Raw genomic sequence first — 23,969 nt, 5'->3', positions numbered from 1 at the left:
GCATCTACCTGTTAACCCATATCTATGGCCCTCTGAGTCTTGTGGACGAATAGCGCGAGCTGGGGGTTCACACAACCGTCTTTTTCGAAACCCAGGCTGATTCCTACAGAGTAGATTTCTAGTCTCCAGAAAAGTCATTATACTCCAACATAATGTGTGTTCCAAAATTCTACAACTGATCGACATTAGAGATATAGGTCTATAGTTCTGCACATCTGTTCGACGTCCCTTCTTGAAAATGGGGATGACCTGTGCCCTTTTCCAATCCTTTGGAACGCTATGCTCATCTAGAGACCTACGGTACACCGCTACAAGAAGGGGCATATTGGCCATTACCTCTCATTCAGTTACTAATTGAGATACAAGGTTTTCAACATAATAATCCAACAAAAATAATTTTGTTTTATTTTTCAGATATGAGTTTTTCTTTTTAAGCCAACATAATGTAGATAACTTGCTACAGCTGCTGAAAACACTCTGAGACAAAATAAAGAAACATGCACTACAAAGGAGTTATCCATTTGTGACAGAAATCAATAGATGTGATGTACATGTACAGACAAACAACTGTTTACAGTTTCAAAAAACTTGGATGATTTATTCAAGAGAAAGAGCTTCACTAATTGAGCAAGTCAGTAATGTGTTAGTCCATCTCTGGCCCTTACGCGAACGGTTATTCGGTTTGACGTTGGCTGATACTGTGTGTGTGTGTGTGTGTGTGTGTGTGTGTGTGTTTGTGTGTGTGTAGACCTGTCTGGCCAAGGTTTGGTTTGGCAAACACAGAGACAAGCTGTCGAAACTCTCGCTGTGTGCAGGTGGGCATTATTTTGCTGAAATGTAAGCCCAGGATGGTTTGCCATGAAGAGGAACAAAATGGGGTGTAGAATATCATCAGCATGCCACTGTGCTGTAAGGATATTGCGGATGATGTCCAAAGGTATCCTGCTATGGAAATAAATGGCACCCCAGACCATCACTCCAGGTTGTCAGGTAACACACAGGTGAGTAACCCACTACTGTCCAGGGTATCTCCAGATATGTCTTCATTGGTCATTGTGGCTCAGTGTAATGCAGGACTCATCAATGAAGACAGCTCTGCACCAGCCAAGGAGATTTCAGGATGAAGATGTGTCTGGAAATGAGCTTTTGGCATCATTGGCCTTGAGGCCCCTTACAGGGCAGGTCCGGCCACCTTGGTACAGGTCTTACTGCACCACATTGGCCAACCTGTGCACCAGATGGGGATGAAATGGTCATGAAGACAACATAACACCCAGTCCCTGAGCAGAGAAAATCCCTGACCCAGCCAGGAATCGTACTCGGGCAGGATGACAGTCCGTCATGCTGACCATTCAGCTATCGGGGCGGACACACTGTTGCCCATGATACAGCCTGACATCCAGGAGTGGTGGTCTGGAGTGCCATTTGTTTTCATAGGTGGATCACTTTGGTTGCCATCATTGGCACCATTATAGCACAGCAGTATGTTGACAGTATTCTATGCCATGTTTTGTTGCCCTTTATGGCAAGCCATCATGGGTATACATTTCAACAGGATAATGCCCACCCACATCCCATAAGATTTTTTACTGATAAGATTTTTTACTGATTTTCTTTGTGCTTCCCAAACCCTTCCTGGGTCAGCAAGGTTGCCAGATCTCTTCCCGATTGAGGCCATGTGGGGTATTATGGGCAGGCCCTCCAACCAGCTCAGGATTTTAATGATCTAACACACCAGTTGGACAGAATGTGGCATGATATCCCACAGGAGGGCATCCAATGGCTTTATCAGTCATCGTCAAGGTGAATAACTGCTTGCATAAGGGCTAGGGGTGGACCAACACATTATTGACTTGCTCAATTTGTGAAGCTCTATCTCTTGAATAACCAATTTTTCTGAAATTGTAATCAATAGTTTGTCTGTATACGTACATCACATCTACTGATTTCTGTTCCTTTCAGATGATTCCTTCATGCTGTATCTTCCCACTCCCACTCCTCCTCCCCAGCCCGGTGTATCTGAAGAAAAGCATTTTTGTAGACGTCAGCTGTACACATTCATCTTTCCACTTTATTGGTTTCAGTTATTGTAACAAGAAAAGCTGTACATCAGATAGATCAAAAATGGACACTGCCCATAAATGACTCAACAATGTACCAAATGCAATGATGTCCACAGTGGTACACAAAAAAGCCATAATTGGCTAATGTCATAAATCACACAAGTAGGTTAAACTCCAATATATAACAGGTTGCATAATGACTGCTGACAATTAAGAGGTATTTACTGTCAGCAGTCTTAATGGAACTTGTTATACATTGGAATTTAGGCTACTTGTGTGATTTATGACATTAGCCACTATGGCTAGTTTACATACTACTGTGGAATATTGTTGTATTTTATATACTGCTGAGCCGTTTATGAATAATATGCATCTTAGATTCATCTCATGTACTGCTTTTCTTCCAGTGATAATCGTCATAATAACCAAAACTGATAAAGAATAAAGTTGAATGTGTATGGTTGATGGCTATAATAAGCTTTCCTTTGAACATTCTTTAAGGTTACATCCTTTTTTTTAAGACATTAGCCTTTGAACTAGTTTGATGTGGCGTTCCATGAATTCCTTTCTTGTGCCAACACTCTCATCTCAAAGGAACACTTGCAACCTACATCCACTTATCCATATTCTGTAGTCATAATGTCCATCCCATCCAACAGATGCTATAATTCTCCTTCACTCTCACTGAGGATAGCAATGCCATCATCAAATTTATCATTGACATACTTTCACCCAAAATTTTTAATCCTACTCTTGGGCCTCTCCTCCCTTTCCTACATTGATTTTTGGTATGTAGATTGAACACTAAGGGTGAAAGACTGCATCTATATTTTACAGTTTTCCTACTCAAAGCACTTCATCCTTGATCTTCCATTCTTTTTGTTCCCTCTTTATTTTTATTCATGTTGCATATTACTCATCTTTCCCAGTAGATGACTCCTATTTTTCTCAGAATTTTGTACATCTGGTATCATTTTACACTGTTAAATGCTTTTTCTAGTTTGACAAATCCTATGAGCATGTCTTGATTTTCCTTAAGTCACACTTCCATTGCTGCAGTTGTTGTGGTCTTCAGCCAGAAGACTAGTTTGATGCAGCTCTCCATGCTACACTGTTCTGTGAAGCCTCTTCATCTCCAAATAACTACTGCAACCTACATCCCGAATCTCCTTACTGTATTCAACTCTTTGTCTCCCTCTGTGATTCATACCCCACACACTTCCCTCCAATACTAAATTGGTCATCCCTTGATGTCTCAGAATGTATCCTATCAGCTGCTCCCTTCTTTTAGTCAGATTGTGCCACAAATTTCTTTTTTCCCCAATTCTATTTAGTCCCTCCTCGCTAGTTACATGATCTACCCATATAATCTTCAGCAATCCTCTGTAGCACCATATTTCACAAGTTTCTATTCTATCCTTGTCTAAATTGTTTATTGTTTTTGTTTCACTACCATATATGGCTACACTCCATACAAATGCTTTCAGAAAATAATTCGTAATACTTAAATGTATACCTGGTGTTAACCAAGTTAACTGCTTCAGAAAAGCTTTTCTTGCCATTGCCAGTATACATTATTCTCTGTACTATGGCCATCATCAGCTATTTTGCTGGTCAAATAACAAAACTTGTCTACCACTTCAAGTGTCTCATTTCCTAATCTAATGCCCTCAGTCCAAACTAATTTAATTTGACTGCATTCCATTATTCTTGTTTTGCTTTTGTTGATGTTCATCCTATATTGTCTTTGAAGAATGTGTCCATTCTACTGAACTTCTCTTTCAAGTCCTTTGTTGCCTCTAACAGAATTACAATGTCATTGGCAAATCACAAAGTTTTTATTTCTTCTTCCTGAACTTTAATTCCTGCTGCAATTTTGTAGTAACACGATTCACGTTTCCGTCGCACTTCACCTAGTGTAGACCAGGAACTGTCTGCTAGACCTGCCCGATGTGAACTGACTGGGCCCAGCCTGTGCTGCCGGCGTTGTTGTTGTTGTTGTTATGCCGGCAGATGTCGCATCCAAATTCTCGCGTGCTCTCTGGTGGACGGGACTCTACTTGCAGCAACTACCGTCCGTGACGCGCCGTGCCAATGTGCGCCTCCCGCGATCTTTCTGGTGGCTACAGCACTCCTCCTCCTTTGGGGGGTGCAGCCACTGTGATCCACTGCTTCGGAAGGTGGAGTGTCGGGCCGGAGCGATGACCTCCACATCCATTGGATGGCCGGAGTCGAGGGGATCTGCCAACCCTCGAGCCGGAACCTTCGAATACGGCTGGAAGTGACCCACACGAAGAGGCCCCTGTCGTCCCACAACCGGAGCCCGGGACAGAACGGGCGACAAGCTGTCGAACGCCGGATCCTGCCTGTTCCACCTCGGGAGGGTCAAGACCCAGTGGCAAGGACGAAGGGGATGGGACGACCCCAGGTGAACCAGCCTCTTGAGAAACCGGGCCTGCTAGGGGGGCTGGCTCTCGCTGTGGCATCTCGAACGATGGTGATGCCGGTGCTGGAGCTACTGGAGGCTGCCAAGGCTGAGAACCATCGCAGTGCGGCAGAGTCACAGCGGAGAGAGGAGGTAACGTCCCCTGTGAAACCAACACAGGTGCCGGCAATTGGGAAGCCGGTGTCCGAGAGGTCGGAGGGTGGGTGCCCGAACGTGGACGTAGCTGATTTTGGTGACGACGTACCACCCGGTCCCCTGCCTGCAAGGTATAGAGCCGGCGGCCATGTCGGCGCAGGACCACCGCTGGTATCCAACGTGGATTGCGACCAAACCCACGGGCCCAGACTGACGTACCCAGTGGAAAGCCAGGCACTCCGTTTTGTGAAGACTGGTGAGGACCAGGCCGGAGGAGGTGCAGCAGAGTCCGAGGTTGACGCCCATGGAGGAGCTCTGCGGGGCTGCGTTCTCCCATTGGTGTGGTCCGGTATGCCATCAAGAAAAACGTCAATGCTTCCTCCGCAGGAAATTCATGCACATACTTTTTCATCTGCGTCTTAAATGTGCGCACCATGTGCTCGGCTTCCCCATTCGATTGTGGATGGAAGGGGGGAGAGCAAATGTGCCGAATACCGAAGCGCCTACAAAAATCCTGGAAGGTCTGCGAAATAAACTGCGGTCCATTGTCCAAGACCAGGGTGATTGGCAGACCTTCCACAGAAAAGATTTTTGCTAGTGCCTGGATTGCAACTTCTGAAGTGGTTGAGGAGCAGCGAACCACATATGGGAATCGGGAATAAGCATCAATGACAATGAGCCAAAAGCCATTGAGAAACGGGCCCGCAAAATCGATGTGAACACATTCCCATGCTTGGGTTGCCGGTGGTCATGAAGAGAACGCTGCCCTAAGAGATGCTTGTTGGCTCGCACACTGGGAACAGGCACCCACCAAGTGCTCAATTTCTCTGTCAATACCGGGCCAGTACACATGTCTGCGAGCCAAGGTTTTAGTACGGGAAACACCCCAGTGCCCTGCATGTAATAACGTGAGGACCTCCCTTCGTAAACCTGCAGGAACAACCACGCGAGGAGTTGTATCATCGGTAGCCAGAAGGAGAACTCCTTCCAAGACCGAGAGGCGGTCTCGTAGAAGAAAATAATTACGAAGAGGGTCCGAGGCCCGGCCCGGAGGGCGGGAAGACCACCCCTGCTGAATGAGGCAAACTACTTGCCGGAGAACCGGGTCAGCAGCCGTTTCCCTGGCGACTCGAGAACTAGTGATCGGAAAGCCATCAACCGCTTGGCAGGATGCCACATCCAAATGAAAACACATAACCTCCTCTCGATCAAACATAGGATCCGGGCCCACCAGAAGACGGGAAAGAGCGTCGGCGTTGGCATGCTGTCCTGTAGGGCGAAAATGAATGTCATAATGGTACTTAGAGAGGAACAAGGCCCAGCGCTGTAGTCTGTGGGCCACCCTATCCGGAATCTGAGAGGCGGGGCCAAATAACGATATTAACGGCTTATGGTCAGTGATTAACTGAAACTACGTGCCATACAAAAAAGGGTGAAACTTGGTAACAGCGTAAACAATGGCCAAAGCCTCCTTTTCCACCTGTGAGTAATGGGCCTGCGCGGGACTAAGCGTTTTAGACGCAAACGCCAGTGGTTGCTCGGAACCATCTGCGTTGCGATGGGCCAGGACCGCCCCCACCCCATACTGCGAAGCGTCTGTAGCCAGGACCAACGGCTTATGGGGATCAAAAGTAGCCAAACAAGGGGCTGACGTGAGGAAGCCCTTCAACGAGGTGAACGCTCGCTCGCATGCAGGCGACCAATCAAAAGGAACACCCTTGTGCAGAAGGCAGTACAGGGGGTGGGCTATAGTAGAAGCCCTGGGAATGAACCGGTGGTAATAGGCTGTTGTTGTTGTTGTTGGTAGATCACGTAACTAATGAGGAGGTATTGAATAGGATTGGGGAGAAGAGAAGTTTGTGGCACAACTTAACTAGAAGAAGGGATCGGTTGGTAGGGCATGTTTTGAGGCATCAAGGGATCACAAATGTAGCATTGGAGGGCAGCATAGAGGGTAAAAATCGTAGAGGGAGACCAAGAGATGAATACACTAAACAGATTCAGAAGGATGTAGGTTGCAGTAGGTACTGGGAGATGAAGAAGCTTGCACAGGATCTTTCAGCGAAGCGGGCCGAGGAAGGTTGACGATACCTTGGACCAAACTTCCTAGTGGCTGGATGCCGTGCCGAGATATGGTGTAGCCCACATACTCAATGGACAGTTGGAAGAAGGTTGACTTATGCAGGTTGCAACGCAAGCCCACAGACCTGAATTTGAGAAAGAGGGTGCAAAGGTTGTGCAAGTGTTCCTTCGTGCTGCGGCCTGTGACAATTATGTCATCCAGGTAATTAATACAATGAGGGATTGTCGACGTGACATGCTCAAGATAACGCTGGAATATCGCCGGGGCACTGGATATTCCAAAGGCCAACCGCTGGTATTGGTAAAGGCCAAACGGAGTGTTGACGACCGCCAGCCGTTTGGAGTCCTCATCAAGTGGTATCTGATGATAAGCCTCCGACAGATCGATTTTCGAAAAATATTGGCCTCCCGCCACAGCGGAGAACAATTCATCAGCACGAAGCAAAGGATAGGTGTCCACCACCAACTGTGAATTAATGGTGGCCTTGAAATCGCCACAAAGACGTAATTTTCCCGAGGGCTTCCTTACAATAACGAGAGGCGAAGCCCACTCACTGGAAGAAATGGGAAGAACGACCCCTAGGGCTGTCAGACGGTCTAGCTCTTCCTTGACTTGAGGGCGGAGAGCCAAGGGGATCTGCCTCGCGCGTAGAAAACGCAGGCGAGCCGACGCCTTCAACATTAAGTGAGCTTCAAAATCTGAAACACGCCCCAGGCCCTCCTCAAAAATATCTGGAAAGTCTGAGATCAAAGATTCCAATGATTGATAGGGAACATCTTCGGAGACCAACTGTATGGTGTCAGCGATAGAAAAACCGAAAGCTTGAAAGGCATCCAGGCCAAAAAGGTTAGCGGAGCTCGCATCACTGACAACAATAAAAGTAATAGGCCGAGTGACTGATTTGTAAGTCACGTCGGTAGTGAATTGACCCAACAGGGGAATGAACTGTTTACCATAACCGCGTAGACGCCGGTAAACTGGCGCCAACGGGGGCGATCCAAGGTCGGAAAAAGTTTGTGCATTCAACAACGAAACTGCCGCGCCCGTATCTACTTGCAGTTGTAACCGGCGCGACCGAACCGACACCTCGATAAAGAGTTTGCGTGCCGATGCATCGGGAGCCTGGCCCGATGAAACTTCCTGAATGTCAACGTCCATGACCGCTGTACCTGCTTCCTTCGATTCTTTTGAGGCTGAGCGGTAAACTTTAGCAATGTAACCTTTTTTATTACATTTGCGACAAACGGCCCAACGCTGGGGGCACTCTGACCGATCATGATGTATATAGCACGACGCACAGGACGGCAACAGGGGCCAGCGGCCGGAATTTTGTTTACGCGCCGTGCGGGAGCAGCCATAACGGCCGGACTGTACCGCTCACACGTCGTCGACCCCGGACACAGTGGACGCGGCCGCGCTGCCCTGAACCTCCGCGACGTCGCACCACGCTTCCAGCTGTTGACCTGCTGCGTGAGAAACTTCATATGATTGAGCAATGGACAGGACTTCCTCGATGGGAGGGTCTCCTAACTGCAGGGCCCGTTGCCGGACCTCCCTATCAGGGGCCGAACGAACAATGACATTGCGTACCATAACGTGGGCATATGACTCTCGCGACTGCTCCGTGACAAAATGACACTTGCGACTAAGACCGTGCAGGGTAGCTGCCCACGCCAGGTAAGACTGATGGAGCTGTTTCTTGCATTGATAGAACTCGACCCTAGCCGCCACAACATGCGTGAGGCGGCGATAATATGAAGACAGCAAGGAACACAATGCGTCAAAAGACAAGGACGAGGGTTCCTGCAATGGCGCTAGCTGCCACAAAACGTGGTACAGCAAGGGAGATATCCAAGACAAGAAGAGAGCACGACATACCTCCGCATCGGCAATATGAAACGCCTGGAAATGCTGCCGAAGGCGATGTTCATATGCGTCCCAATCCTCCGCCGTCTCGTCATACAGGGGAAAGGGAGGAGGGAACTGGGCCGGAGCAGACAGCGTGGAGAGCAACGCCGGAAGCACTTGTTTCATGGTGGCCATGAGCTCCGTCTGCTGCGCAACCAAAACCCGCACCAAATCCTCCATGCCGTGGAGAAGCTGCGAAACCAGAACAACGACGCAACACGCGAAAGAACGACCCTACTCGTCGCCAATTGTGTAGTAACACGATGCACGTTTCCGTCGCACTTCACCTAGTGTAGACCGGGAACTGACTGCTAGACCTGCCCGATGTGAACTGACTGGGCCCGGCCCATGCTGCCGGAGTTGTTGTTGTTGTTATGCCGGCAGAGGTCACGTCCGAATTCTCGCGTGCCGTCTGGTGGACGGGACTCTACTTGCAGTAACTACCGTCCGTGACACGCAGTGCCAATGTGCACCTCCCGCGATCTTTCTGGTGGCTACAAATTTTTTCTTCAGTTTCCTTTTCTGCTTGCTCAGTGCACAGATTCAATGACGTTGGATATAGGCTACAACCCAGTCTCACTTCCTTCTCAACCACTGCTTCCCTTTCATGCCCCTCAACTCTTATGACTGCCATCTGGTTCTTGTACAAATTGTAAGTAGTCTTTCGCTCCCTACTATCTCCAGAATTTCAAAGGAAGTATTCCAGTCAACACTGTCAAAAGCTTTCTCTAAGTCTACAATTCCTATAATCATAGATTTGCCTTTCCTAACCTACCTTCTAAGGTAAGTCATAGAGTCAGCATTGCTGTGTACGTTCCTATATTTCTCTGAATCCAAATTGATCTTCCCCAAGGTTGGCTTCTACCAATATGTAAAGAATTTGTGTTAGCATTTTGCAACAATGACTTATTAAACTCATAGTTCAGTAATTGTCACGTCTGTCACCACCTGCTTACTTTGAAATGGGAATTATTACATGCTCATATACCTTGAACATCAGATTGAAGAGTTTTGTCACGACTGGTTCTCGCAAGGCTACCACAGTAGCTCTCATGAAATGTTGTCTACTCCCAGCATCCCCCCGCCCCCCCCCCCCCCCCCAAGAGTTAGACCTTCATTTCATTGTTGTGTCAAATTGTTATTGCAGTACCATATCCCTCATCTCATCTTCATCTACATCCTCTTCTATTTTTATGATACTGGTTTCACATTCACCCTTGTATAGACCCTCTATATATTCCTTCCACCTTTCAGCTTTCTTATTTTGCTGAGGACTTGTTTTCCATCAGAGGTCTTGATGTTCATACAGCTGCTTCTTTTTTCCCCAAAGGCTGCTTTAATTTTCCTGTAGACAGTATCTATGTTTCCTCTAATGAAATATGCTTCTAAACCCTGTAGCCACTCCTTTTCAGCCATTTTGCACTTCATTTTCATTTTTTAAACATTTGTATTCCCTTTCACCTGCTTCCTTTGCTGGATTTTTGTATTTTCTCTTTCCATCAATTAAGTTCAAGATCTCCCACATCAAGCCAGGATTTCCACTAGGCCTTGTCTTTTTACCTATTTGACCTTCTGCTGCCTTCAGTATTTCATCTCGTAAAGCTGCCCAGTCGTCTCCACTGTATTCCTCTCCCCTGTTCTTGTCAACAATTCCTAATGCATCCTCTGAAACTCTCAAAAACCTCTGGTTCTTTCAACTCATCTAAGCCCCATCTCCTTAATTTTCTACGTCTTTGCAATTTCTTCGGTTTTAATCTACAGTCAGTAACCAATAAATTGTAGTCAGAGTCCACATGTGTCCCTGGAAATTTCTTACAATTTAAAATCTGGTTCCAAAATCTCTGTCTTGCTATTATATATGTGTCTCCAGGTCTCTTCCACACATACAACCTCATTCGTGAACCAAGTGTTAGCTATGATTAAATTATGCAAAATTCTACCAGGCGGCTTCCTCTTTCACTCATTTCACCCAGTCCATATTCACCTACTATTTTCCCCTCTCTTCCATTTCCTACTATTAAATTCCAGTCCTTCATCACAATTAAGCTGTTGACTCTCTTAATTATCTGAATAATTTCTTTTATCTCATCATACATTTCTTGAATCGGATAAACTTGTACTAGTGTGGTAGGTGTTTACTTTGTGTCCATCTTGGCTACAATAAAGTGTTCACTATGCTGTTTATAGTACTTTATTTGCGTTCCTATATTCTTATTCATTGTTAAATTTACTCCTACATTACCTATATTTGATTTTGCATTTATAACACAGTATTCATGTGACCAGAAGTGCTGTTCCTCCTGCTTTCATTATCAAGCACAATGTCAGAACTGCCTGTCTGTTGGCTTTATCCTTCCAAAAGCCAAACTGATTGTCATCTAACAGCTCCTTAATTTTTTTTTCTTTTTTCCCGATTCTAGTGTTGTATTATTCTTGTTGGTAGCTTGGGTGAATGAGCTATTAAGCTGATTGTGCGATAGTTCTTGTTCTTATCTGTCCTTGCTATCTTCATGTTTGTGTGTATAATATTTTCCCAAATCTGATGGCATGTCTGCAGTTCATAGATTCTACACATCGACTTGAATAGTCAATTACTTCCACATTTTGTCATTTTAGAAAGTTCAAAAGAATATTATCTACCCCTTCTGCCCTATCTGAGTGTAGGTCTTCCAAAGCTCTGATAGATAATGACTCTAATACTGCATTCCCTATGTCTTTTCATATTGACTTGCATTTCTTTTTCTATCATTTCATGTCATCAGACAGACCCCCCCACCCCCACCCCCCCTGCCATCCCACCCCCCTCATCCCACCCACCCTCCAATCTGCTGCCCTCTCATAGAGGCTGTGACAGTGTACTCTTTCCACTCATTCCCTCTCTCTCCTCTATGTTTAACAGTGGAATTCCTACTGCAATATCAGTATTGACACCTTTTCTTTCAATTTCACCAAAGAGTGTCTTGACTTTTCTGTATGCTGAATCTGCCCATCTGACAGCCACTTCCTTTTTTATTTCTTCACTTTTTTCATGCAGTCATTTCACCTTGGCTTCCCTGTATTTCCTATTTATCTGTATTACTAAATGGCTAACCCAGTACAAGGAGCATGGTCCCAGTTGCCAGTTACCTGCCTAATGGATTGCAGGGACAACAACAATTTGATTTTCGTTTTGTCATATAGTTACTGCCTGAATTTAAGAATATTAAGTACTGTTTTGATCTACACAATTAAGAGGTATAATCTTACATTAAAAGTTTAAGGCAGTAAATCAAATATTACAGTTAGAAGCTGTGTATATGTCTTGAAGCAGCATAACTCAGTGTGAAAATTATCAAGACTATATTCATCCAGTATTTTGGAGTCATAGCACTTTATGACTCCCAACTAACTTTATACATAATATCAAACCTTTATGAAACTCTTTGTTACTGACATCCCTGACAACATTGGGAAAGGAAAAATGTTTATCACTTATTACATTTTTGCTGTTCGAGCAGTAAAACTTCAACATTTGGCATATCGTTTTAATTTACTACTTTTTCAGTACTCTCTCTGTTTACAAAATGTCTTGCCAGACAGTATCCACATATACCACTGAATGTATCTGGAAAATTGTATCATTGTGCAATACATAGTTCAGGAGATATGACATCATTAGCACTGATATGTTTGAAAAGCTAGCTTAAGTAGTCAGATGCTTGAAGCTGTTTTATACAGTAGAATGTGATTCTTGAAAGAATCAAAGGACAGGGGTTACTCATTTCATACCCAAGTGACTTATGTAGATGTGTTCCTGTCTTTCTGCAAACATTTTTGTATTTACTTCTTTCATTGATCAAGTGGGGTATTTCTTATGGTACACAAGACTTCTTCATGGTTATGTACCTTGCAGGTATACTTGTGTCTCCAACTCCCGTGGCTGCCCTTTGTACAGATGTCCATTCTACTTTAACTGAACAGCCTACTGTGGTATTCATTTTCACAGTATCTACACCCAGAGAGAAGTTAAATGCATTTCATCATTCCTCAGTACTTTAGTATTCCACTTCTCTTCATCTTGATTCTTCTTGATGATCCTGTTCAGCTTCAGCCTACTTTTCATCATTACTAAATTGTTGTCTGAATCTATACCTGCTCCTAGGCATGCCTTACATTCCAATATCTGCTTTTAGAATGTCGGTTTCACCTTGATGTAATCCAGATGGAGTCTTCCCACACGTCCAGCAGTTTTCCAAAAATACCTCCTCCTCTTGTTATTTTCAAACAGTGTACAATATCTGTTCAAAAAATTCCAGAAAATTCATAATCTCACACCAATAGTGTGTTGGAATGGAATGCAGTTGACACGCCTGTGTTTAATGTGTAACTACCAGAAGTTTTGTTATAGTAGTGTCTGTTAGCTATTGTTCAGTGCTGTCTTGAGTAGAATGTTGTGTCACACAGTTTGCAAATTTTGAGATGGTAGAGTTAGAGGAGCAGTGTGAGCATGAAACTCAAGAAAACCTTTACAGAGACACGCCAAATGATGCAGAAAACCTACAGTGATGAGTGCTTAAGCTGTACTTGGTGTTACAAACGGTTCGAAAGGCTTTAAAGTGGCTGTATTGAAGTTAAAGATGACACTCGTTCAGGACCGTCTTTGATGTCTATTGACAATGCTCATGTCAGGAACATAAATGAAATTGTGCAGCCCAATTGAAGACTGTCTGTCTGAGAGATGTAACATTTCAGTTGGATCATGTCATGAAATCCTGACACAGCATCTTTGAATGCAGTGTGTTGCCACCAAGTTCATCTCATGGCTCCTAGGTCAAGACCAGAAAGATCTTCACCTCGCAATCTGTGAAGAGCTTTTGGACTGCAAAAATGAGAACGAGATGAAGAGACTCATAACTGGTGATGAGATGTGGGTCTATGTTTATGATGTTGAGACCATGGTTCACTCTTCACAGAGGGTCAGGGAAGATTCTCCAAGACCAAAAAAAGCTTGTCAGATCAGATCAAATGACAAAACCCATGCTGATAGTTTTCTTTGATATTGAAGTATCATTAATTCATGCCACAGGGACAAACCATTCATCGATGGTACTACAAGGATGTTGTGAGACACCTGCGAGTAAATGCGAGAAGCAAATGGCTTGAAGTGTGGCAAGACAATTCATGACTCTTGCAGCATGATAATGAACCCACATATACCTGAACTATTATTGTTAGTGTTCATTTTGTACCAATTCTGATGAGAACAACCCTATCACTGAACTGTTCAGAGTAACTCACTCTCTGCCATTCATTCACAGTAAATCCTACTACCATTACACAATTTTCTTCAATTGTTGATATTACTCCTACATTCATTTAATCAGGAATGGTCGTCTTTCCATTTTGCTTTAAAGACCTCCACTGTATCTAGACTAAGCCTTTGCATTTCCCTATATCCCTGTTGAGATTTTCTAATTTTCCTATCACATTCAAACTTCTGACAAGCAAGCTCCAACTTAACTTGTAGAAGGTTACCACTTCGTTAGTTAGTCTTTTTTTTTCCCCCTCCTTGTGGCCATCTCAGCCTTCTTGACAGTCACCTTCTCAAGATCCAAATGAGGAACTAATCCACAATATTTTGTCATTGGAGAAATCAACATGACATTTCTTTCAGTTAAAGGCCACATGTTCTACAAATACACGTTAAGTGTCTGCAATGCAGTTGTTTCCATTGTCTTCTGTATCCTCACCCCACTGATTATTGCTGATTCTTTCATGTTTTAGAGACAGTTTCCCACTCCACTGGCAAGATGTTACCCTGAAACACTTCTCTCCCCTCATGGACAAAAACCCTTGGCAGAAAGAGCAGGACTCCTTATACTGAAAGTGCTCAACTGCCATTGCGGATGAATTTTTTCAAAATTTAAGCAGTGGTTGAAATGATCCAGGAACCATAATGTCAAAGATGCTACTCCTAGACCAAGGGTCAGACAATTTTGTATTAAACCTCAAAACTGGTTTTTCATACACAGTGCAAACAGCAGTCAAGATATTAGTCACATAAAATTTTCTGTTGTGTTTAACTGAGTTTCAACTAGTTTCTTGAAACAAAATATGAAATGGCAAATTACACTCAAAAAGGCAAAAAAAAAAAAAAATTATTGATTTTGGCATCTCTTACAACATTGTATGAAATGTCTCACCTAAGGCCTAAAACTTCTTACCTCAGCGTTTAATTTTCAATGTAGCAACTTTGCTTTTTGCAGAATAAACTGCCTTGCCAAAGGGACCTTCCCATGCAGGGGGCTCTATTGAAGTGAGTTCATCTAATGTTTGTCCTGAAGATTAGATCGGATTAGATCAGTACTTGTTCCATAGATCACGAATACGACACTTTGTAATGATGTGGAACATGTCAGGTTCACGGAATATAGTCCTTCATATTTAATTGTAAAATTAAATTCCATATATTCAAGTTTTTGGAATACTGAACCTGTGGCTGGACAATTAGAGCCCTTTGGTAAGGTTAGAATCTAGATTAGATGACTGGAATGATCTTTCACAAAAACCGTATGGTTATAATTCCGGTTAACATCTCCGTTAGGGATACTTGACATAAAATTTAGGCCACAGTTATTAGTACACCTTATTTCTGGTAATTTAAAATTACTTAGAATATCATGAAAATAATGTTTCAAACTGAAAATGCAGCTTGGAACCAGCTGTTCCACTGGTAAGGGAAAAAGTTTTGCTTTTGTTTTGAAAGATTGAATATATTTTATTTATGGTTACTTCTGTTTAAGAGGACAGATTTTACCATTTTTACAACTTAGCTTAAATCAGATACAATTATTGTCAAGAATTTGTCATCATGCATTAACTTTTGTAACCAATACTTTATGTGAATCAGATGATCACCAAAAGTGATTTTAAAAGTTTCATAACTACTGTTGGTCACAAAATGGTTTTTCTGGAGGTTGAGCTTGTGTGCCATTTCAGATGGAGGCTCAGGATGTACCAGTTCAATAGGGAATGAAGGAATTACAAACAGCTGGCCTCTGTGGTCTCAAAATACAGGTGCCACATCTGTTTCACTTTAGATACTTTTTTTATATGCTATAGATATTGATAATTTATTTGCACTTTGACAAATAGTCACAATGACCTAAGAAAACTGCTATCATAATCATATTAACCTTCAAGATGAGATATCGAACAATTCTTTTTTATGCATTTCCACGTGTTATAACATTGTTAGCTAATTCTACTTAACTAAAAAGTCATTGCAGACCTACAAAACTTCTGCAAATAAACAGTGGTATGACACTAAATACTTTACAAAAAGCATAAATTAAATGAACTATTTTCTAATATGGATGACCTCAAATAATTGCTTCATCCATTTCCTCATTGCATCTTGTGATAGCACTACACATAATCAGAGAGAGTGCACTAGTCAAAAACTGTCATTTATTCACTAGTAAGGTATATTGCAGCAACATGTCTGCCCCTTTCGTTTGCTCCAGAAAGGCTCTGCTGGAAGTCTAAATTCCAACTTACTTGTCAGTTAACTGGATCTGATAATCAAATCTGTTCATAATGAAGAGTCTTTTAGACAGCACTAACACTCCAACACACAAATTTATAGCATCAAATGGCAACTTGTGAACAAATTATGTATGTGTTACTATGTGGAAGCAGTTTGCTGCATTTTATTATTTAATGTACTTGCACTATAGAGCCTCCACTGGTATGTCCCATGATTAGAAGCAGTTTCTAAAAACAAGTGTGTAGAGTCAGACACATTAGTAAAAAGTATCATTACAGCATTAATCCTACTAGAATTTCTGCAAATTTTGTTTAGATCTGCTTTTTTTGGGTTATATGTTAAGCATTTGTAAACTACCCCTCCCTCAAATTCGTTGATTGTCGCTGGCTTTATGGTTAACTCTTTTAATAAGTTTTGAGAGGAATAAGATTTACAATAAACTTTTTACCTATCTTCTTTTCTCGTAGTTGCATACAGTTCTTCACATCTAGGGGCTGATTCTTGAAGCTGAAATTTTTGACATTATAGGTTCTCATGGTTCCAATTGACATAAGTTTGAAGTAAGCCTACGCTGTATTTTTTGTTTTCACGAATATCATATTCTCTCACATTTTTCTATATCACACTGTCTTTTGAATTTTCACATTAACAAAGCCGAAATTACATTGTTATTCCAAAATCTAAAAACACATCTGATCACATCAGAGGCATGCCCACCACAACCTCACTCTGTGGTAGTAACAATATTCCAAAGGGTTTACAAATTCTCTTGACAAATGAATTTCTTTTAATTTATATTATTATTTTATAAATGAATCCAGAAATAAACAGTACAAAATTGTGTAATTAATAATAGAAATTTTAAGCATACCAAATATTTCATAATTTCAAATGTTTCTAAAAGAAATTAATTTCAACTGTGCATTCAGAGCTAGTACATATCAACTGTAATAAAGAAAATAAAGTAATTTCTTCTTATGGTATCGATTACTTCTGTTGAGGAAAAGTTATGCTAGAGGAGGGTGTCCCTTTACACATTCCAGTTGTACACCTAGAATGCTTTTCTTCCTCCAGCACAAGAGTACTGGCTTAACTCACGTATGTCACTTTATTAAGTGCACTGCAGATTGTTACAATCAGACTATAATAAATGTATGAGAGCAACTAAAAAACATGGACTATTTACATGCTGTGGAACAAGACATGCTGTACAACAGTTTTATGTTAGCAAAGAACTGACTGCACACTACACAGTATTGCTGACATGGCTTTAAAAGCTCATGACACTAAACTATATCAATTAAAAAATACATCAAGATTGCATAAAACAGGAACAGCATAACAACAGAATACCGGAAGATAGAATAATAAAACAAGGAATCATTTATAGAAACCAATAGCAAAGAGAGATGTAGAATGACTGAGGAGCAGATGGTGTCAGTGAAGATGGAGCAGGCTGTAAATGCACTCCATTAAATGAAGAAGAAGAAGAAATTATAAATCATCATTTACTACAATCTAATAAATGTAAGATAGTAATTTTAGTAATTAGTCCATGTAGTAGTTTTGTACTGATTCATGGTGAGTGTTTTGATTGCAGGTGATGCTAGTTGTGGTACGAGGTACCCTCCGCCATGCACCGTATGGTGGATTGCGGAGTATGTATGTAGATGTAGATGTAGAACCGGCAATAAGTCTGCAAATCCTGCTGTGCACTAAAAAGCATATTCTACCCAAAAGAGTTAGTGGATTGCACAATTTTACTCCTTTGCATGTGGAGTATTTGGTTTTGCCTAAACTACAGTGATTGTTTTTCCAAAGCAGTTTTTGGATTGTTTCCTCTGCTTGACACTGTGGTTTCAACAATTGATGAATTTTTCACTAGAAAAGCAGTCATATTATCATATCAGTCCTTGACTCTCAACATTATCTTTCTTTTCCAACTCTGTTTGACTGTTATAAAATTTGTTTATGAATATGTAGCATACAAGCTGTGACTATGAAACAGTATACTGCTGAGTCTCACCATGTATGAGGTCTGTTCAAAAAATTCTGGAACTTTGTCACAAAATTTTTCTATGCTTACCTTTTACTTATTGTGCACAGTCTCTGAAATACTCTCCGCCAAAACTGATACAACACTCCCAACACCATTTCCTCTTCTGGAAGCAATCTTGGTACGCCTCTTGCTGGATCACACAAAGCACCATTGCAGAATTTATTTTATCTCAGCTGTCATTGCAAATCTTCATCCTTTCAATGGGGTTTTTGACTTTGGAAATAGAAAAAAGTCCACAGAGGCCAGATCTGGAGAGCACGGAGTAGGAGGTAGGACAATGGTTTTGTTTTTTTGTGCAGTAGTCACACACCAACAGGGATGAATTTGCAGGTGCATTATGTTGATGCAAGAACCATTTGCTTCTCACATTTTCTCGCAAGCATCACAACACATCCCCATAGTACCTTTGATTAAGAGTTTGTCTCTGTAGCATGAATTCATGGCGAACTAATCCTTCAAAGTTAAAGAAAACTTCAGCACGGCTTTGTCATTTGATGTGACCTGACAAGCTTTTTTTGGTCTTGAATGGCCTTTCCCAACACTTTGTTAACATCATCAGAACCATAGAGCCATGTCTCATCATCAGTTATGAGTTTTTTAAGGAATATCTTGTTCTCATTTCTGCAATCCAAAAGCTCTTCACAGATTGTGACTCTTGAGCTGTGTGACGAATTTGGCAGCAACATGCTACATTTCAAGATGCTGTGCAGGATTTCAGACATGATCCAACCAAAATGTTACATGTTTTTGCAATCTCTTGGACAGTCAAGGCTTCCATTGGTCTGCACAATTTCACTGATGTTCCTCACATGAGCATCATCAGTAGACATCAGTAGACATCAAAGGGGGTCATCTTTAACTTCAGTCCAGCCACTTTTAATTCTCGTGAACCATTTTTTCACTGAATATGGCTTAAGTACTCGTCACTATAGACTTCCTAATCTTTTGATGTGCCTCTTTAAATGTTTTCTTGAGTTTAACACAAAGTTTAATGCAGCTATGTTGCTCCTCTAACTATACCAGCTCGAAATTTGCAAATTGTGCAGCACAACATTCTACTCAATGCAGCCCTGAACAATAACTAAAAGACATACAACAATGAAACTTCCAGCAGTTACACATCACATGCCTGCATTTGCAGAGATGTCAACTGCATTTCACTCCAACACACCATTGGTGTGAAATTAGTAAAGTTTCAAAATTTTTTGAACAGACCTCATAATTACAGCTATGCAACCAGTGCCAGCTAAAAGTACAACCTCTCTATGAATTTTTAGAAGTTCCAAACTATGCATATTTGTTAGTGATGTTATGACCAAGACATGCAAGGATCATGATAGTACTACATTGCCATAATTTGCATTTACCTTTAGGTGGAAAATGTTCTCTTATCCACCACCTGACATATCAGAAGAACATGATGTGTGAGTGCTATGACGGACAGTTGTATTTGTGTGTACTGTAGTTTATACTGCTAGAGTGCTGCCAGAGATAGTAAAAAAGAGATGTTTTGCTAATATTTATGAGCTGAAAAAAGATATTTTTAAACTACCACAAATAAAATTGTTCACCTGGATATCTCTCTCTCTTTCCTAGTATGTAACCAGCTGTTATAGACCCACTGTTTAATTCTGCCCTTCCTGTCACCAGAGCTGTCAGTTAACCTCAGGAATGGAAGGCATGTGTGACATCACCCTTTGAACTGTGTAAGCTTTATTCTGTGTGTTACCATATTTGAGCTGTTTGTGCCTTGTGTTTTCTTAGGTGCAGCCAAACATTTGCGTAAAGAAGTGTGGAGAATGACCTAAGAACCACACTTAAGGTGGCCAGTATATCAGAATTTCTGTAATGTGAAATTGTTCTGAGTCTGACCCCTCCCTGTCGCACAAGATAGTGCAATATTCAAACAACACAGGAAATGTTCATGTTTTCATTGCAGATGTAGTATTAAACAGATATTCTTAAATAACACACTTCGGTTTTATTTCTTTTAGGCATGAAGCTTCACAAAGGAGTCACTATGAGGTTTCATTTCGAACAGAAGAGACTGAAGGTTTACTTTTGTGGCACAGCTTGGAAGAAGATTACAGTGGCCACTGGGCATTAGTTGTTGTTGGAGGGTACATGCAGCTCAGCATCAGTCACCACAGTTTTGTCATAGCTAAATCACAGGTGTGTAACAGAATATTATCAAATAAAAGTTTTTGAAAGCTTGAAAGTATATTTGCTTACCACAAAAAAATTCAACACATTTTTTGCATTTGTCGAAAGAGATTCTTGCCAAACATCTCTTGCCAAATGTCTCTTGAGAAGTTTATAATGTTTACATCATTAATTTATTTCATTATAATTATTTCCTATAGCCTTAAAAACTAAATCTGTGATGACTAAAAAAACTTTTATTAAGAATTTGTGTGTTATTTGTTTATCAGTTCTGATTACACTTTATTAGTCAGTCTCATTCTTAATTAATTTCTTCATAAACTATAAATGTAATTATCACCAGAACAATACACAAAGAATAAGACGTTTGGAAGAACCAAACATTAACAAGTTAAGTTTAGCTGGTAAATTATAAGAAAGATCACATTAGGAAATTTAAAAATAGTGCATGTCAGGTTAGAGTTGCAGTTTCCCATATTTTTAAATGATTTTATGATGCCTTCAGCTGGCATTTTTCTTATTTTATGTACAAGTCTGCAATCTGGGCCTAATGCAATTTTCAAACATCTAAAGTGGAAGCTGTATATGTTGAATGTATTAGCATCAATTATGAATTTAACATAAGAACAAGTCATTCCAAGATACGCTATGAGAATTATAACTTACTTTACAGAAGACTCATCAATGGTAAATTATGCTGCATACATCTTGATCCTTTATTGTAATTATGGCTGCATATAATTGTCATAAAATAAACTGGAAATATTTTTTCATTATATGGAAGCACGTTACTTTTGAGCAGTTGTTGCAAATATCTTATATATAGAGTTGATGTCTTTAACATACATGTACTAGGAAGATTGTAAATTATTTTACAGAAATTCTTTAGTGGTACATTATGCCATATATAGGCTTACTATACATCTGGGGTTAGCTCAGACAGTCCTGGTTTTTTAGCACTGCCTTGGGTAATATATGGAGTTGCAAAAATCCAGAGTTTGAATTTGGTTTTTTTTTTCAAACTTTAGATCTATATTTCAAAATCTTATTTCTAAACATTCTGTTATGGCTGTGCCTCTTTCAGCTGATTTTGGAGCAAGTGCTGACGATGTGGAGGCATGGCTATCAGTTGCAACACAACTTTTCAATTAGTCATTTGGCAGCACAACAGGGGCAGTGTGTTTATGATGTTCCTTTGTGTGTGTGTGTGTGTGTGTGTGTGTGTGTGTGTGTGTGTGTACACATTCTTGATCATTTCATCTATACTAATTTTTTTCTTATCATTTAACAATGGGCAAAAGAAAGTGTGTGTTTAACGTTAGCTGGCAACTGGAATACAAATCTTTGAAACGGTATTATGACAGTCACAATGAACATGTTTATTGCACTCCAAGCACTGGAGAATATTTGGTGCATATAAAAAAGGGGTGATGTTGAAGACCACATGAAAGCAGATAAACACAGGAGTGCTCTTAATGCTACTGCTTCACCAAAAATAAGAGCAATTTTTATGGCTGTGTCAAAGGACTGATATACCATGTTGCAATATTTTTAAAATGGTTGAGTTTGCAATGCCTTTACCTGAGACATAAAATCCAGCTGAAGTTTTTCCAATCATGGGGAGCATTTGGTCTGCAGAAAGGGGTAGACTTTCAGTATTTACTCCTAAACTATTGCAACTAATACAGAAAATTCTTTTTGTGAATTTTATGATGCATTTAAAACAGACAAACAATTTCTGAAAAATAGTGATGTATAGAGAAAAATGCAGCTGAGTAAATAAAGTTTATGCTATAATAAACTGTTAAGACCTTTCAGTAATTGCAAAAATATGTCACAAAGGAATGAAAGACATAAGTTGCCAGTGGCCATTGATTAAAATCAATAGGGAAAGTTGAAAATTTGTGCCAGATGGGGATTCAAACCGGGATTTACTGCTTACCAGGCAGATGCTCTGACCACTAAGCCATCCAGACACAGTGGTCATCGCAACTGCACGGACTACCCTAGCAACCTCCAGTCAGACCCAACTTCTCAATTTATCCACACACCACTAATGTAGTGCTCCTTGCCCATCATCCTCCTTGCCTGTGGCATTTCACTGATTCTTGTAAGAGTTCGAACCTGGTGTATATCTGCTCTGAAGAGGTAAATGGCCATCCTTGCCTTAATTGTGTATAAATGTCTCAGTGTGGAAAGACCAGGTGGTAACATGTTGTGGGTTGGACCTAAAAAAGTATGGTAAGCCTAGCCATATAAGTCTTTGTGCTTATATAATATTTAATTATCATTTATCATTGTTATAAATATGAATCTAATTTCCATACGATAAGTTGGAAATATTTGTTTTGTACTTATACATAAAGGCGATGTATTTAAACTGTACAGACAGTGGATAATGGTTATCATTCTTTTATGTGGATCTGTAATATATGTTAAATGTTGTAGACAGCCCTTGCAGAATGTAAATACTGTGTGTGATGTGAGGACGTGAATTGGGAAGAGGTGACAAGACAGACGAAGGGGAAACTGTTGGGTTGCTGTTGCGGGGACAGAGGGTTACTTGAGATTGGGGCCAGGACAATTGCAGAAGCAGAGGATGAGTTGTAAGGATAATTCCCATCTGTGTAAATCAAACAAGTTGGTGGTGGAAGAAAGGATCCAGATGGTTCATGTTGAGAAGTAGCCATTGAAATTGAGCATGTTTTGCCCAGTTGCATGTTGTGCCACCCACTGGTCAATTTTGTTCTTGACAACAGTTTGGTGGTGGCCATTCATCCTGGTAGACAACTGGTTGGTAGTCATACTAACATAAAAAGCTGTGCAGTGGCAGAGTTGGTATATGACAAGGCTGCTTTCACAGGTGGCCAAGCCTCTCATGGGATAGGATAAGTCTAGGGGAGGTGGAAGGATCTTGGGTAGGATGTCCATCATTTCATGGAAGGATGAGAGGTAATTAAAGTTCTGACAAAGGACATGGATCAGTTGTTCCAGTCCAGAGTGATACTGGGTGGTGAAGTGGACCCCTCAGTAGCTGATTGTTGGGGATGATGGGAGAATTATGGGGTTGTGAGTATATTGCACAGGAAATCTGTTTGTGGACTTGGTTTATCTGTGAAGCCTTCAGCATACTGGGAAGGGAGTTCACATCACTGCAGATATGTCATCCATTGGTAGCTAGGCTGTATGGGAGAGATTTTTTGGTGTGGAAGGGATGGTAGCTGTTGAAATGCAGGTACTGTTGATGGTTAGTGGGTTTAATGTGGACAGAGGTGTGGTTAGAGGCATCAGTGAACCTGAACCAGGCTAGGGATTGGCAGTATTGGGAGGTTGGGAAGGTTTTCTCTATATAACCCATAAACAGGTTGACATAGGAGGGTGCCCTGAGCATGCCCATGGTGAAGTAGAGTTGTTTATAATCCTTCCCTTCAAAAGAAAAGTAGTTGTGGGTTAGGGACTAGCTGGTAAGGTGCATAAGGAATGAGGTGGTGGATTTGGAGTCTGAGGGATATTGGGAGAGGTAGTTTTCAATAGTGGCAAGACTGTGGGCGTGAGAGATGTTGGCGTATAGGGAGGGCAGCATC

The 23,969-nt window shown here is 41.3% G+C and overlaps 1 pseudogene; it reads left to right on the top strand.

The window, feature by feature from the left end:
• The window catches only part of LOC124594029, a 352,828-nt pseudogene that overhangs the window by 296,979 nt on the left and 31,880 nt on the right, over nt 1–23,969 (top strand).

Source organism: Schistocerca americana, chromosome 2 (genome assembly GCF_021461395.2).
Source record: "Schistocerca americana isolate TAMUIC-IGC-003095 chromosome 2, iqSchAmer2.1, whole genome shotgun sequence".
NCBI lineage: Eukaryota > Metazoa > Arthropoda > Insecta > Orthoptera > Acrididae > Schistocerca > Schistocerca americana.
Note: the sequence above shows the minus strand (reverse complement) of the source record. Positions and strands in the feature narration are given on the sequence as shown.